Source organism: Pyxicephalus adspersus, chromosome 6, assembly GCF_032062135.1.
Source record: "Pyxicephalus adspersus chromosome 6, UCB_Pads_2.0, whole genome shotgun sequence".
In the NCBI taxonomy this organism is placed as follows: domain Eukaryota; kingdom Metazoa; phylum Chordata; class Amphibia; order Anura; family Pyxicephalidae; genus Pyxicephalus; species Pyxicephalus adspersus.
The window spans coordinates 33,984,558-34,000,697 of NC_092863.1; the positions used below are offsets into that span (position 1 = coordinate 33,984,558).

Below are 16,140 nucleotides of genomic sequence, written 5' to 3' on the forward strand. Positions count from 1 at the left end.
CTTTGTAAAAAGGTAATACACATCTGTTAGTTTTAGCATTACATGGTATGCATCCTGAAAATAGTAACTGCAAATAATTTCCACTTACAAATCTCTCTACCCCAGCCTGTGACTGAACAGTCAAAAAAGAAGCAGAAGACTAATGAGCTCATGTCTGTCACTCTGCATGCTTCCTCTTACAGTGCTTTTTGTGTTGCTATTTCCTCACCCTCCCTGAGCACTGCTGTACAGGTCTATGCTGGGCATTTCCACTAGCTAGTCCTTCAAAATAAATGTAAGGATATATTGATTAATAAAGAGGTGCATTCGTGTGTGCGTTATATTTGGGAAATTCAGCTTCAGTGTGAGTCATTCCCTTTATTTGTCTGGTGACCACAGTCACTAAGACAAGAAGAATGTAAGGAGGAAATCTAAATATCAGAGCAATACGTGAGGATAAACAATCTCCAACCCCACCTGAAAATATACCTGCCCTTACTAAACCGATTATCAAAAATTCAATTTTGTAGGATACCTTATGACAAGGTGTGGCTCTACAATATAAAGCATATTAGGGTCTTATTTTTAAACCCCTTCAACCCATTATCCAAATAACCTCAAATAGAAAAATTCATTTTAACCCAACTTATCCTCAATTTATTGTGAAAGGCAGAAGTTCATCATCATCGCTGTCATGTACTAAAGTTGGGGGAATAGATTGATTTTTTTCCTCAAAATTTTACTTCTATTTAAAAGACAACAGATATGATAAAATGTAATTCATGGAATGGCAGATGTGAATGCACTGATACAATAATCATCCATTTAGATGGAATGAGGCCACTTAAATTAAAATAATTACACAATGAACAGAGAATATATTCCTGAATATCTGGAACATGAGGTGGAAAGTTTGCTTCCAGCCTGGATAATATTTTTTTACAGTTCAATGGGAAGGGAGAGATTTCTGCAAACTAATGACCTGGATTACTGTTTACAATATATTTATATGTGTGTGGGTTTATATATTTATATCAAAGATGATGGTCTTTGAATATTTTAGTTAAAATGAGAAGAAGAATGCACCTTACTTTATGCAATTCATAGATTTAAATTTAAAGCTCAACATTGGGCTGTCTATTAATTTATTCTTAGGTAGGTCACATAACGACTTGCCTGACACTGTTGGATTGCTGGTACAACTATTATATATACAGTGTATATCTCAACAAAGGTGCACAAGGAAAAGGTTGCAATCAGATCTACAGTTCTAATGAAATGGAAAAGGATGCCAAATTAGACTGGAAAATAGTGCCACTTAGGACCAGTTCACATTTATTAATTGCGATAAGTGAAATGCTGTACCAATTATTTTAGGCATCATGATTCATAAATTTCTACCCTAAATAGAAAGTAAGCCTTATAATAAAACATCTACCCAAGGGGGAAGACGCCCCATCATAACATCTGCCATAGGTGGCCGGAGAAAGCAGACTTGGTATAAGAATCCAATGGTTGCTTAAATAGCGTTTGGCAAAGCTAAAAAGGTAGAAGATCCCTTTAGGTCTCCATCACATCCTAAAGACAGGAACAGATCATCATGAAGTGTCAAGGAAAATCACCTTTAGAAAAACATTAGTTTATGCCCAAGGCGACAGAGAAGGGCCACATATAGCCTCAGGCCAATATAATATTAGCACAGCTCTCCCATACAAATGGTTCTCTCTGCTGCTACATCGGACTGTCCAATCAATGATGTCAGTTTTTCCAGTCACAATGGAAATAGCAGGTGGTCAAAGCTCAATTCCTTGGAATAAAAAGATTTATTATTTTATACCGCATTTATTTTTTAAAGAAACTCTTGTGCTTGAAATTCACCTGAATATGAGCATGAATATTCCTGATCTGATCTGCAGAGAATCATGCCGTTCACAAAGCCCCGGATTGCATTCTTTTCATTGTGTACTATTTAAAAAGCTTTTCCGCAATTACTTCTCGGCACACATACACACATTACCCGTGTGATCTGGTATTCTTCATCCAATCTATACATGCTTCAGATCCTCCACTGATCAGACTACATTACATGCTATAGCTTTTGTCAGAGTTGTCACTTCCTTTTACCTTCCAGTGCATTAAATTCTAATAGATGTCCATTCCAAGAAATTCTATTCACATTAATAAAACTTTCAATTCTACAAAGATTAGCTTTCAAAAAGATGGCCAAAAAATGGAAAAAAAAGAAGAAAAAACTGTACTGGCAAATCTAGGACACAATGGCTAATGTGGAGCACGATTCCTCAGCCTGTCGTATACTTACCCCCAGGGGTGCCTGAGATAGATGCAGCAAGCCTTCACAAATTCACTCATACACACATATATATATTTACACACATACATACATACATACATATAAATTTTAATTTTTATTATACACACACACATATATATATCACACTGACACACACATACATACATATAAATTTATTTTTTAATTTTTATTATGCACACACACACATATATATAATCACACACACACACACAAATATAGATCACACACACATACACAAATATATATCACACACACAAATATATATCACACACACACATATATATATAAATATCAATCACACACAAATATATATATCTCACACACACACACACACACACATATATATATATATATATATATATCACACACACACATATATATATAAATATCAATCACACACAAATATATATATCACACACACACACACATATATTTATATCACACACACACATATATAACACACATATATATTTATATCACACACATATATAACACACATATATATTCATATCATACACATATATAACACACACATATATATTCATATCATACACACATATATATATATCTCACACACACACACACACACACATATATATATATATATATATCACACACACATATATATATATATATATATATATATATATATCAATCACACACACACACACACACATATCACACACATATATATATATTTATATCACACACACACATATATATATATTTATATCACACACACACACACACACACATATATCACACTCACACACATATATATATATATTTATATCACACACACACACACACACACACATATATCACACTCACTCACACACATTTATATCACACACACACACACACACACACATATATCACACTCACTCACACACATATATATATATATATTTATATCACACACACACACACACACATATATCACACTCACTCACACACATATATATATATATATTTATATCACACACACACACACACACATATATCACACACACACAAACACCAGAACACATTGTGAGAACAAAGTTTTGCAGCAGCAGCAGACAGCCCTGATATAATGTAGCTGTAGCTTGTCACACATGACACTGACCTCCCTGCACGGTGAAGCAGCCCATGCCCTGCTCTTTGCCTCTTGTTGTGGAGAGTTCAGCGTGTGTTAAGATAAAGTTGGAGAATCAATAGCACCCCCGGCTCCCCCCGCGCGCAGTGCTCAGTGGTACGGTCCAATCCCTGAGCCGGGCACTTGGCGGAGGTGAAGCGCGGTGCTCGGGAGGAAGCGGGGGACGGGATGTCGCCACGGCTTCCCAGGCAGCCAACTACTACCTAGTGATACAAGAACGGAAGAGAACTTTGATCGGAGTGGAGTGGCTGAGAAATAATGAGGGGGGGGGGGGGGGTGTGAGGGATTAAAGGCTCTCTGAGCTCCCTGACTTGTGTCTCCGCACTACAGGGCCGGGCGGCTGATTATTATTATTTCTATTGGCAGGCTGTGGGCTTTGTAAACCTTGTGTGACAATTTGCTGTGTGGCTGCGTAGAGTTGTGTTGATGGGAGAATAGTATGGGACAGAGGAATCCCCTCGCCCGCTGTGTATTATCCTCAGGGGAAGGCCGCGGACACTGGAGTATACCATACTGGGAGAGGGGGGCATCTACACTGCTATCATGGCCAGACCTTGGCACACCACGTGTTATATATGGGCTCCACAGACTTTTTAGCTTCATTATCCTCAAGGGTTCCCCAATGTTACAAAGGTCATAAAATCTTCTGTTTTCTGTATTGCTCTCATACGCTATAGCGCGGCCATTTCCAGCACAGGGGTATCCAGGGTGATTAATAGCCGATAGCCCTCCATTGTGATGGTCCCTGATAGTTCTGGGGACAACCACATGTCAGCCGGCTGCAGGACACCAGAGATCTCCTATCTGCCTGTATGGCATTGTTTTCACAACAGTACATCAGTATTTCTCCCCCACTAACCATCAATAAAAAGGGTCCATTTTCCCACTGATCATCCTTTAATGTATTTCTAGGGAGAAAAGTTTAGGCAAGGCTGCTCTCATTTGTAAGCTTCTGTGTTTGTATCTGTCCCAAATAGACTGTAAGCTCCTGTGCTTTCTGCACTTCATTGTCTTTCATGGAATGTGGATTAGGGGTTTGTGCGGTGTGGATATAATATGGGGCATATCCCTACACTGGTGAAGCAGCTTGGATCGGCTGTAAAACATCTTTACAATACCAAGTCCAGTTGAATGTGATTATATCCTGATCATTGTATATCTAGTAAAACCTTCACAAGATAAATCTTCTGTATCCCTCATACCCAGTAGATTGGAAAGCTGTGTACACACATCAAATTTCAGTCTTTCATGATTGTGTCCAGTGACAGTAAACCGAGCACTATACACACACACACACACACACACAACTATTCAGTTCTGTGGAGGGCAAAGGTGAACAAGAGAAACCCTGCTACATCCTCCTATATAGAAAATGACAGCAGTGTCCCCCAGTCAGCCAATTAGTGATCTGCTACCCAAGAGATTTCTATACACATGCTGGTTTTTCACCCAAGGCGGTCATGATTGTTCATGTCAGGTAACAAATGTCTACTGTGTGTAGCCTAAGTTCCGCTTTTCGTATTTCTCTCAAACCTACAACCTATACGTTTGGGAATATTTGTATTTAGCAACTAAACCCATTAGATTGTTAGCTCCTCTGCTCTTTCCTTATTACACTCTTATGGTCTATAGAGCAGGATTCCTCCAGAGGTTGCTAGGGGTTCTTTGAGCAATTTGTGACTCTCAGGTCAGTTTAAGGGACTTTTTGTCTATCTGTCAGGGTGACATTTTTCCCACTGGCAACAATGTAAGATGCATTCTTCCCACTAATGTACTGCAAGCTGTGGATATAGCAATTATTGTACGGGTTCCAGAAAGTTTTTTCAAGGGTTTTGAATGTAAAAGGTTGAGAAACACTACTCAACTGTTTTCTGTCTCATAGAGTGACAATTACTGTTATATTACTCTCAGTTTTCTGTATCTGCCCATCATAGCCAACAGACTATAAGTGTTCTATATGTTTTTTTCCCCATAGACCAAGCTTTCCAATCTTCTAAGTACATGCCTGTGGAGAAACGTGGGTCAGAGATCACAATCTGGCAGCATTAACACCAAGTATTAACATGACAGCCATAGAACTAACACTTTCAGGTAGGTTAGCAAGAACTTAGTTTCCTCGTAGGAATGGTAATTTTAGTGACTGCATGTTTTAGTAAAGCAGAAGGAGTTACTCATAATTTCTTTTTTTATTGTGCTTGTGAAAGCACATTTAGACTCCTGTTCATGTTTGGCAATAGTTCTGTTTACACATCCATGTATGAGATATGGTGCTTCCCGACTGCATAGTTCAGTTTGTACCTTTTACTTAGGATGGAGTGATCGATGTCCTGTAAGCAATACTCCTTGCTGCACTTTCCCCTCTCCAGCAGTTACAGCATGATGAGCTGACACTTTGTGGAATGCCCTTAAGGGAAGTTGGATTACAAATGGAAGCCCAACTGCTCTCTAGAATCTATGACCTGTTTTTAAGGTACATTCAAAACTAAAAGTATATTATTCTATATATTCTATATTATTATATATATGTGGTTCTAAGTAGTGTTCCAAAAAGTACCACTTTTCTCATCTAAGTCCACCTACTCCCTTTTGTAATGGGGAGAAAACGTCACATCAAGTTGAGGACCTAAATAGAAATAAAACCTCTCAAAACCACTTATGAAAAGTGTTTAGAAGAAACAATGACTGCATAAAACCTTGCACCATGATTTGATAGTAACAGAGGATGTACTTCTGTTTATCCATTGGCTATCAGGAATGCTAAGGTAAGCATTCATGTTCATGCAGAAAGTGTATAACATGATGAGATGGTTAATGGCATCTGAACTATGCAGTACAGTCCCAAAAAATGCAGCCTTAAGCAAAGGACCAGTGTTTCGTATTGCCTACAGGTTCCTTACAACTGATGTTTTCCTGCACATCCTCTGACATCTTTGTAAAGGATCAGAGCTTTGCTTTTTTTGTTAGAGCTAGAAGTCTGGTAAATTGTAGGAGAAAATACAAGAAACAGCTGCTGAAATAGGTACAGCCTAAGCAAAAACATTTTGTAGCAACAGTAAAAATAATGAGTGTGGCTGTATTACACTGGGTATTGCAGTTAATCTTAAAATTTATGGAGCATTAGAATTTGAGCCTATACACTGTATACAGTGCACACCTATACCATATCCTTGTACCCCCAGGATAATCCCTTATTATTGTAACAAAATTGAGAGTTTCACAGTTACACCTAAACCTAAATGATCATTAAAATACTGTAAATAAATAATAAAATATCAAACGTTAACACCTTGTCTGAATCTACCTTAAAGCCAAACAGCTAGAAAAGCCAGGTCCATCAGTATACAGAAAAACAACTCAACACATTGGTGTTCACATGTCAAGTGGTGGAGAGGGGTGCAGTTATAGAAGCAGAATGAATTCATGGCAGACTAACATTGTATGTTTTTGCAACATTTTCAGCTTGAAAACCCATGTAGAAATGCACTGAATGTGTTTTTTTATGATGACCCGACATACAAGTTAAAAGTGTGTGTAAGCATACAAATGAGTTTTAAAATGCACATGTTCCAATGCGTAGGTGTGTATGTGCCAGATTACAGCCCTGTGCTCTGATTTATGGGAATATTTCCATATATCCAGACAGACAGCCCTGTTGACTTTTCCAAAATAATAATTTTGAATGACAAGAATGAATATTTTGTAGTAGATGTCATGCCAGACACATAAGCGTGATCATAACCAAGCTGAAGAGTATTATTAGCACTTTCAGATGACTGCCATTTGCAGTTGTATGTAATCATGGTCTGAAGTGATTTTCCAGGTAAATCATTTCTACTGAATAGATCAAGAGCAAATGTGGTGATCCTGCTTAACCCCAACATGCATAACATTTCCTTTACAGCAGCTGATTACTATGGCTGCTTATACAATTTCAGGTCTATTCTGGTGATAATCTTCTCTTGTAGTAGGGCAATATCTCATCTGCCCCTCTATTATCAGATTAGATAGTGAAGCTGAAATGTAATAAGCCACATGCCAGTGCATATGGCTACTATATCATCCACTAGGGACATTTGATTTTTGCCCTGCATTCAACTAAGGATAGTGTGATGGATGGCAGATTGGAATTATCATCTAATGGAAAGGTTGTTTTTAAATGCAGCTTATAATTTATTTTGGGTATAATACAATCAGCTGAAAACAAGGCATCTCAGGATTAAAGGAAACCAGTAAACAACTAATTACATATTCTTATTTACAGGACTAATAGAAGCAGTCAGCTTTTCAGCTTGTGAATCATCTAGGTAACCCTGAAATACGCATAGATCTGATGGAGTCCATATTTCAGGTAAGTTATGTTGCTGGTGTTTGAATTGAAATGATTTGTATTTTTGCAAATTCCAGCATTAGTAGACCAATAATGTATAGGAGACCCCTGACACACATGATTAGAACACGGGCCGCGGACCGCTGCTGGTTTGTGGCTGGTGAGTTGGGGGCAGCAAATGACAGGAGGCAGAAGCACCGGCAGCGGCCCTCCTTACATTGCTCTAAATCTAGAGACAGTGTGACAGCAGGAGCGAAACCAGCGCGAGCACGGTCGTCTCTCCTCACACTGCTTACACAGGAGCTGCTGAGAATTGCAGAGCAATGTATGTAAGGCTTACACTTCTCTGCCATTCCCAGCAGCTCTGCCACCTAACAGCACACAAGCTCTCTATTTTCAGCGAGTGTGCTGACAAGAGAGCCGGAGATGCTGAGATTAGTAGAGTAGTGTAAGCTGTACACATACCGGGTCGCGGCAAAATTTTATTCAAAGGTACTGGGCCCTGCTGTGAGAAAGGTTGGTGACCAATGGGTTAGAAGACCACAGAGTTGTGATACCTTGGCTTGCACTGGCTAGGATAGGAGCTAGGAGAGTATTATCTGCGTCCCTAAAGAGAACCTATCACATGCATAATGCTAACTCAGAAAGCTTTTCAATTGACATTGCAAAAATAAACTAATAAAAATATCCCCCCCCCCCAAAAAAAAAAGAAAAAACACAAATGCTTGTGTATGAAATCACACCTTTTATGTATTACTGCCCACACTGGAATGAGCAATGCATCTAACATGTGCAAGAAAAAAGAAAAAAAAAAAAGCTTTGTAAATACCACCCTATGATAGATCACATATTCTCTTTTCTGTATTTCAACCAGCCTTCATGTGGTGTGTGTGCCGAATCAGGTTAGTCAAATCACAAGAAGATTGGGAACATCTTAGTTATCATTGAGATATCTACCTGTCTACAGTCAGCTTCTGATGCTTCCATTGACTTCAAATAAAATACAGTTGGAATGCATGGAATTTCCTATTACATATGTGAACCACATAAAACAAATAAATCAGTGTGGCCCCAAAGACTGAATGAAATGCTTGTTTTTAGCACAGAAGCATATGTGCAATTTAAGTGCAATAGGTCCCCTATTTGTGCTTTCTAAGCCAATTGTGACAGTTCTGTATAAAAGTGGTAAAAATGATAAATGTAGCCATACAGATGTCTAGGCATCAGTGCTGTTCTTCAAGCCCCCAGAGGTCTTGTCTGCATTTGTTGCGTGTGAGGTTATATTCAAGCTTCGTCCATCAGTAATATACCACTAATGAGATCTGGGCGCCTACCCTTCCCTATCACTAACAAGAGCCTTCTGCAAAGCTTTGCTACAAGACTAATCATCATTGTTACTGAACCATTCCTGAATCAGAACATTCCCTGTAGCAGGGCTGTCGCACGGCTTCTTAATTACTCAACCATTTTAAATGGAAAATGTAATTGCCTTATATACTTATTGAAGTAAAAGCAATAAGTTGGCAGTGGGGTCATTACTGAATCAATCCAATGCAAGAGCTTCATTTACTGCTCCAGTACAGACTTCTGAGGTATACAGAGCTGAGATAGTAATAAAAAGGAATATGCTGACTATATTAGTACATTGTACGAGCTTTGTGATTGAGCCATTTTCATCCAACTACATGTAAACATTGTTAAACCACAGTGTTGCCTCAACTTTAACCATAGAGTTTGAAAAGCACTATTTGTGGTTTAACAAAATGTAGCTTTGGGGTTGGCAGATTTCCTCCAGGTTCTGAAAAAATAGCATGTAGATTTCCCTCAGCAGTCTGGATGATCAGCTCTTCTTGCTTAATAATAAATGCATTGACTGAAAATAGTTCTTAATGGTCCTCTGCTTGGCAGAGGAAGCTAGAATTCTAGGACTCAATTTGTTTTAGTATATAATGGGAATATTTGCTGATAAAGCGATTTAGGTAAAGAGTATAATATACATGTTCTCATCCATAATTTCAAAAATTAACTCTAGATAAACATTTACGTAAGTGAAATACATATCAGGTTGCAGTTTTACCCCACAAAGTATTTGCCCATTCAGTGCTGATATTTAAATAGACATAGGGCACCATTTTCTCTGTTACAATTATGTAATACTATGGTGACACCACCCTGCCCTCAACCTCTTGACTGGACAATAAAACTCCATGCACATTCAATTATAGGCACTAGAAATTATCTTTAGAGATCATTTCCAATGACAGTGGTGCAGACAACAGAGCTGTTCTGTTCTTTGAAGATAGGGATGGGTGAGAGGCACCCAATGAGTCCTCTCCATTAGAGACCACAGTAGGCATTAGCAGGCAGTCATTTACCAATCTGCAATGGCATGTCACTACAATACACCGCAACAGATATACTAATGCTAGTCTTTTACATTTGGCTTGGGCTACATAATCTAGAATCTGTACCGAGCAGCAGCAGACGGATGAGAACATCTTTATGCCTATTATGCTCTCCTTTTTTCGTGTTCCTTTTAAGCATATATACATGCAGTACACTGACACCCTGGGCATTCCTTCACTCTCTGTTGTACAGAGCAAGTTAAAGTTTTGGTGCTTACAAAAGAATACCTTCAAAATTACATTTGATGAATTGATGACTATATAGCTGTATTTATTTGCCTTTTTCTTGTGCCTGGAGTTTATCTTCAAACACAAGAAAGAGAAAAATAATGATCAAGCCATCATAATAAATATTCAGTCTTCCTATAAGCAGTCCTGGATTTTATCATTGTACATCTTAGCAGGCCACCCAAATAGATTTTTCCCCTCCACTCATGCTCACGGCCCTATGAAAAACGATTCAGTTATAACTATGACAGGAAAAACGGACAGCTAGGTTTTGTATCACTCATATTTACTATTTCTTTTTTGTGAAATATCCTGATAAGCCTCTCAAGTATTTTATTTATCTGTCTAGAAAAATGTACAGTAAAACTTCCTTTTTGCAAAAAAAAAAAAAAAAGCACAAACAACATTTGTACTCCAAGAAATACTGGGCTGTCATTGTGGATCTTCCAGAAATACCAGTTGCCTGGTTGCTAAGACTTCAGTACAGAGTGATCCTGTATTTTCCTCGTACTGGGCAAAGTCAAGATTAGGTGAATTACTCAAAGCTAAAGTCCCTCTCTTTTGCCACTTGAGATAGCTCTAGGGCAGGGGTGTCAAACTCAAATACACAGTGGGCCAAACTTTTAAACTTAGACAAACTTGCGGGCCAAACATGAAACTGAAATAGCGTAGCGTGGCTGTAACTCTCTCTTCACTAAAATAGCACCGCTACTACAATTTCCATCTATAAACTAGTCCAATGTGGGGCCACGCAGAGGCCGCTTGTCTGTAGACGCAAGTGATTCTGGGAATTGTAGTAGCATCACTGTTTCAATGCAGCGGCGGGCCAGCTGTATTCATATTTAGGAATCCTTTTGGGGCCAAAAAAAGGACGTTGCGGGCCAGAGTTTGACACCCCCTGTTCAAGGGCCTGGCGTTTGGCCTCTCAATTACTAATTGCAAGAGGAAACAGTGTTGCATGCACCCCCTTACCACAATGTGCATGGAGCAGGGTACAAATTGGTGGCTCTCTTCTAGCTGGCCTCTGACAACTTTTATCACCGCTTCTCTTGCAAACATCATTATATACAATGCAGGACCATTGCCCACTAGTGGTCCTGTGTTGTACAAGTGATATGCCATTCCAAACTCAAGCGCTGGTAATAAAAAGACTGGGCCACTGTCTGCTACTACATTATTAAGTTAACCTCCTAAAATACTAGCAGCATGTTTTCATTAGCACAGGTAAAAACTGCCAGGAGTTCTGCTTTAGGATCTTTTCTGCTCTAACAAACAGTTTTTTTTTTTGGCAAAAATAGATATAGAATACAGTATCTAGTTATCCCTAAAAAAAACCCCTTTGTCTCTATTTTGTTTGTCCTTTTACTGATCTGGGGTTGGCAGTTTCCCAAATTGAGGATAATTGTATTCACTTCAGATTTAGCACTACTCCACTATTACTACCTATACCCTTTTCTGCTCTAGACTGGGAACCTTACACGAGGACAGCCAATAACTTTGACAAGCATTTAAAAGGCTTCATCAGGCATTTTGCCAACAGACTATTGGGCTAAACTCCGCAGTCACTAGCTAAAAGCATAGTATATGCCTGCTGAAGCATGTTAAATGCCTGCTGAACGTGAGGCTTTTCAGGGATGTCTGTGCTTTAGTGGTATAGAAGTCACCAGATCGCTGAAAAAATGATTTATTATTGAAGGCTTCAGCATATCTGTCTTACTACACCCTGCAAACTAACCTTTGTGTATCGGTTGCTAAATATCACTTGTGCTAGAACTTTACCTATATTTTAAACTACTAATAAGAACAAAAGTTACAAAGTCAAAGGTGTTAAAAGACAGATTGTAAGGACATATTTAGATAGAATAGCAACCATACAAACACTGAAGCTGCCGATCGTGCAATCATTGATTCATCTATCGTTACGAATTGTAGTACTAGCACCAATAGTTTTGGCTGCAATTTTTTTTAATTATCATTCATAAAGAAATGTATAGAAATGAATACTCTCCATAGCTGCCTTATAGATAGTAAAGTGGACATACATAGGGGAATAAATGTTCTCATTGGGCAAAGGCTGAAAGAATGTTCAGATATGGGATCTGCTCTGATCAGCTCCATCTGTGTATGGTCAGATTAGGGATTTCCGTAATACACCCGTCCCTCCCTATTGTTCTAACTTACTTGCTGAACAACTATCCCAGCCATGTTCATGCTAGCATACAATTAAATATTTCCCTCCATTTTATTATTTTAAAGGAGGATTTGTAGAAAGCTGTAATCTGGTGTAGCATGAAAGTACACATAAATGCTTTAAGAAGAAAAAAATAAAAAGTAAAACATTTGTTGTAATAATTATTACAGCATTAATCATCATCTATCTTAAGTCTTTAGTTGTCTGTAAATCACTTGTAGAAATTGCAAAGTCTTTGAGCCTGTTTCTCTACAGAGATTGGTGTTTCAGCATGAAGGAAAGTAAAAGTGTGTTGCCCACAGCAACCAGTCGGAATGCAGTTCTAGAGTTTTTTTTTTTTTTTTTAACATGTCAACTTATTTTCCATAGCAACAGCAATAATCTGCCCTAGTCCTAACCTGAGAAAGGTATTATAATATCATTTTTCTACATAATGTGCAAACTATGTTATGTCAATGCCCAACTTGCTAAATTCACCAATAAGTTTTAGATCAAGAACAAATACATTTAGAACTATACACATGACATCTTTGCCTATTTACCAGGACTACTTTGTGTTTCACCCATATGTCAGAGGGCACAGACATAGTTAGAGCCACTAAACAAAGAAGTAAAAATGCTAAAAACCTGTATACACAATCTAAATCAACAAATCAGGTAGAGTAAAATGAAAAGCAAAGGCTAATTATTCAACCATTCATCTGTTTTTGGACAAATACTAGATTTCCACATACATGAGAATAGAAACCACCACAGTATGTATGTAATCCCTTGCACTTCATTAAACCAAGTTTTCACATTTCATTACCTCATTTTAGCCTGATATAAAATTAATTTATTAACCCTTACATTTATGATAGTATTTAGGGAAGGCATTCTTTCAGAAGCAAGATGTCATTATACAAATGGCATACAAAAAGGCAATACAGAGCACTATTACCATTTTTGATTGATTAACAGATAAGGTATGTGGTCTGTATATGGTAGTTGTTGAACCACAAGTTCGATCAAACCCTGAGCACTTTTAGCATCTAATGCTATAGTTATCAGACACATTTTGGAGGTTTATTGTTGATCAATGCACATAAACAAATATTTCTCTTGCAACATTCTCTTCCAAAGCAGGACACAGTGATGTGACAGAACCTTTGGGAAAATCACAGTTTAGTGTAGCAGACAGGCAGGGAACAGCTAGTTAAACATTCCAGTAGTATGCTTTTGCTAATGACTGTTCTTGTATCACTGTATAAATATTCCCACTTCCCTGTATCAAGCTGTGATATCCATCATTCCGTTTCTAAAAATTTCCATCATTACATCTATTTCCAGATAAGAAAAGATCAGTGCGCACCTGAATCACAGCTTGCTTAATAATTATCTTACCTCACTGTTGAGACAAATGCCAAAATCTGCTCAGATCCCAATCTCTAACATCACTTACACGCTAATCTCGCTTGTCTGCCGTTATAAGACAACTTTTCAGAATGAATAGTCTAGACCACAGTGAAAACCTTGCTGCTCTGGAATGGCAAATTCGAGCATGCTGTACGAGCCATGGTCTTCTAGCACTTGTAGTTCCACCCCAGATGGAATATCACATGCTACTTACTACTGATCTAGATTGATACATTTATTCTGTTTTTTCAGTTTGAGACAACGGAATTGAATGCTTTGCATGTCCCCCCCTTATAGGAGCAATCTCAGCATCAGCAGAGCACATTTTTTTTTTTAAATACCTTTTTATGAAGATTGAAGTGCCAGCACCTGTCCGATTAGTATAGGCCTTTGCCGTCCAGACACATAACAGCAGTAGTCAGTTTTATGCTTTCCCTTCTGCCCTCTTCTCAGATTGCCTTCAGGTTGCCTCTAGACTGAATCTTCAAAGCTCAGAGTCCCACCCCAAACCTTCTCCCTCCTTCTCGCTCACAAACCTTTCCTTCTCTTATTTCTCTGGGTATCTACTCATATCCTTTCTAGTATGTCTTTTGATATTGCTTCCAAGCCTCACCTTAATATTGGTGTATCCCTGTCAATACTCTGCCCTATGCCCTTGCTCCCCCCTCGTTCCTTGCACAGCTAATTAGTTGTCATTAGCGGAGTTTATTAGTATTTTCCATCTTTGTTTCTTGTTGTCTGATGTCTGACCCACCCTGTGGTTTCCTGTGTATCCCTTAACTCTTCCTGCTCTGCTTCAGCATGTCAGTTTCAAAGAATTACTCCATTCCATTTCCAGCCCACTACAATCACAGCCAAGCTAAAGAACCTCCATCATGTATTAAAGTCCAGTCTATTTCTGTACTGACAGACGCCTTCTTCCCGTCTCACATCACAATCTATTCCAGCGCTGAATGATACCTTCATCCTGCCAAGCACTTTCCTCTGCTAGTCCACTTTTGCATGCCTTCTAAAAAGTATCTCCTGTGCCATAATTGTATTTTCTTTCTACAGTTATTTCCTGCTCTTGTAATAATGTTATCAGCTTTTCATCACAAATTCCCATAACCATTTCTACTTGTTCCTAATTTACTAACCTCATTGCCAGGACAAAGCAAGCCCAGAAGTAAGACCAGCTTCTCCGGTATCGGTTGTAGTTATGTCTGCTGGTGGAAGCCGGCATAGTGAGAGACAAAGACTCAAATAATAATTATATTGTGTTGTGTCCACACATTATCGCATCACCTGATGAGCTGCTGGGACCGGCACCAGGACACTGTATAAAAGTACCCAGTGATGTTTGTCATCAAATGCCATTAACAATTCAGGGATCAATTCTATGCCAGCAAAGCCACACAATTGGGTTTCTGTAGCTTAGTGACAGGAAATGGTTAAAAAGACTTTAGTGGGATGCAATGCAGTTAAGTCTGGTAGGTCATGTGTTTGCAAGTAATTAAGGTGTGATATTGTGCAGATTCCTCAAAAGGAATCCATAATTATCTCCATATCTGGGACATTTGATTTAATTTTAATTAGATGACATGAAAAGAGGAGGCAGGAGAGGCACCACAGAGGTTTATAAGTATGGAGGATAGACCCAGGCAGGTAAGTGGTAGATGAGTCAAAGCTTTAACATATCAGCAGAGCCAGTGCTCTATACAGCAGGTGAGAAATTGTAAGTGACAGGTAAGAAGCAGGCAAGACGGAAAGGAAAGGGAGGTGTACGAGCAAGAGATGGACATAGACAAGCACACAAGAGGTGTGAGAGAGGATGATTGGAGACATGTGGGGAAGAGACGGTTGTGGCAGCACGCCACTAGATGCAGCCAATTTATCTGTGCTGATTTTTAATTACCAGATTCATTTGGAAACAAGCCCAAAGGAAGATGACAAAACAGCGCCCTGTCTATCTCTTTCCTTCCATTCCCTCCTGTGCATCCTGCGCCTGTCTTATCTCTGCTTGTGTGTCCAATTTTCAGCTAACTTGTCTTTTCTCCATAGAACTGGTTTCATCCATGTGTGTCTGTCTGCTACCATCCTCCTCCCCAACTTATTCCCTGGTTGTCCATCTTGTCTGAAGCCTCCAAGTCAAGTTCAATCCCATGT

At 38.7% G+C, this 16,140-nt stretch overlaps 1 protein-coding gene and 1 long non-coding RNA gene across 10 annotated transcripts in view; one reads left to right on the forward strand and one right to left on the reverse strand.

Annotated features, from left to right (window-relative positions):
• Positions 1–16,140, reverse strand: part of ADCY4 (adenylate cyclase 4) — a 66,228-nt gene that overhangs the window by 49,818 nt on the left and 270 nt on the right. Inside the window, exon 1 of one of the 5 annotated variants that reach the window (XM_072415155.1) lies at positions 15,132–15,332. The exons of 1 other annotated variant lie outside the window; for it this stretch is intronic. The gene's annotated coding sequence lies outside the window, so the exon portion shown is untranslated. Of the gene's footprint in view, positions 1–3,419; positions 3,605–14,336; positions 14,797–15,131; positions 15,333–16,140 lie in introns of those variants that run through there. 3 more of the 5 variants (XM_072415153.1, XM_072415158.1, XM_072415154.1) reach the window with 3 other exon arrangements.
• The window catches only part of LOC140333491 (uncharacterized), a 127,921-nt gene continuing 115,623 nt past the window's right edge, over positions 3,843–16,140 (forward strand). For 4 of the 5 annotated variants that reach the window (XR_011921373.1, XR_011921375.1, XR_011921374.1 and 1 more), the window contains exon 1: positions 16,001–16,138. This is a non-coding gene — a long non-coding RNA (uncharacterized lncRNA). Of the gene's footprint in view, positions 5,541–7,710; positions 7,798–16,000; positions 16,139–16,140 lie in introns of those variants that run through there. The other variant, XR_011921376.1, reaches the window with a different exon arrangement.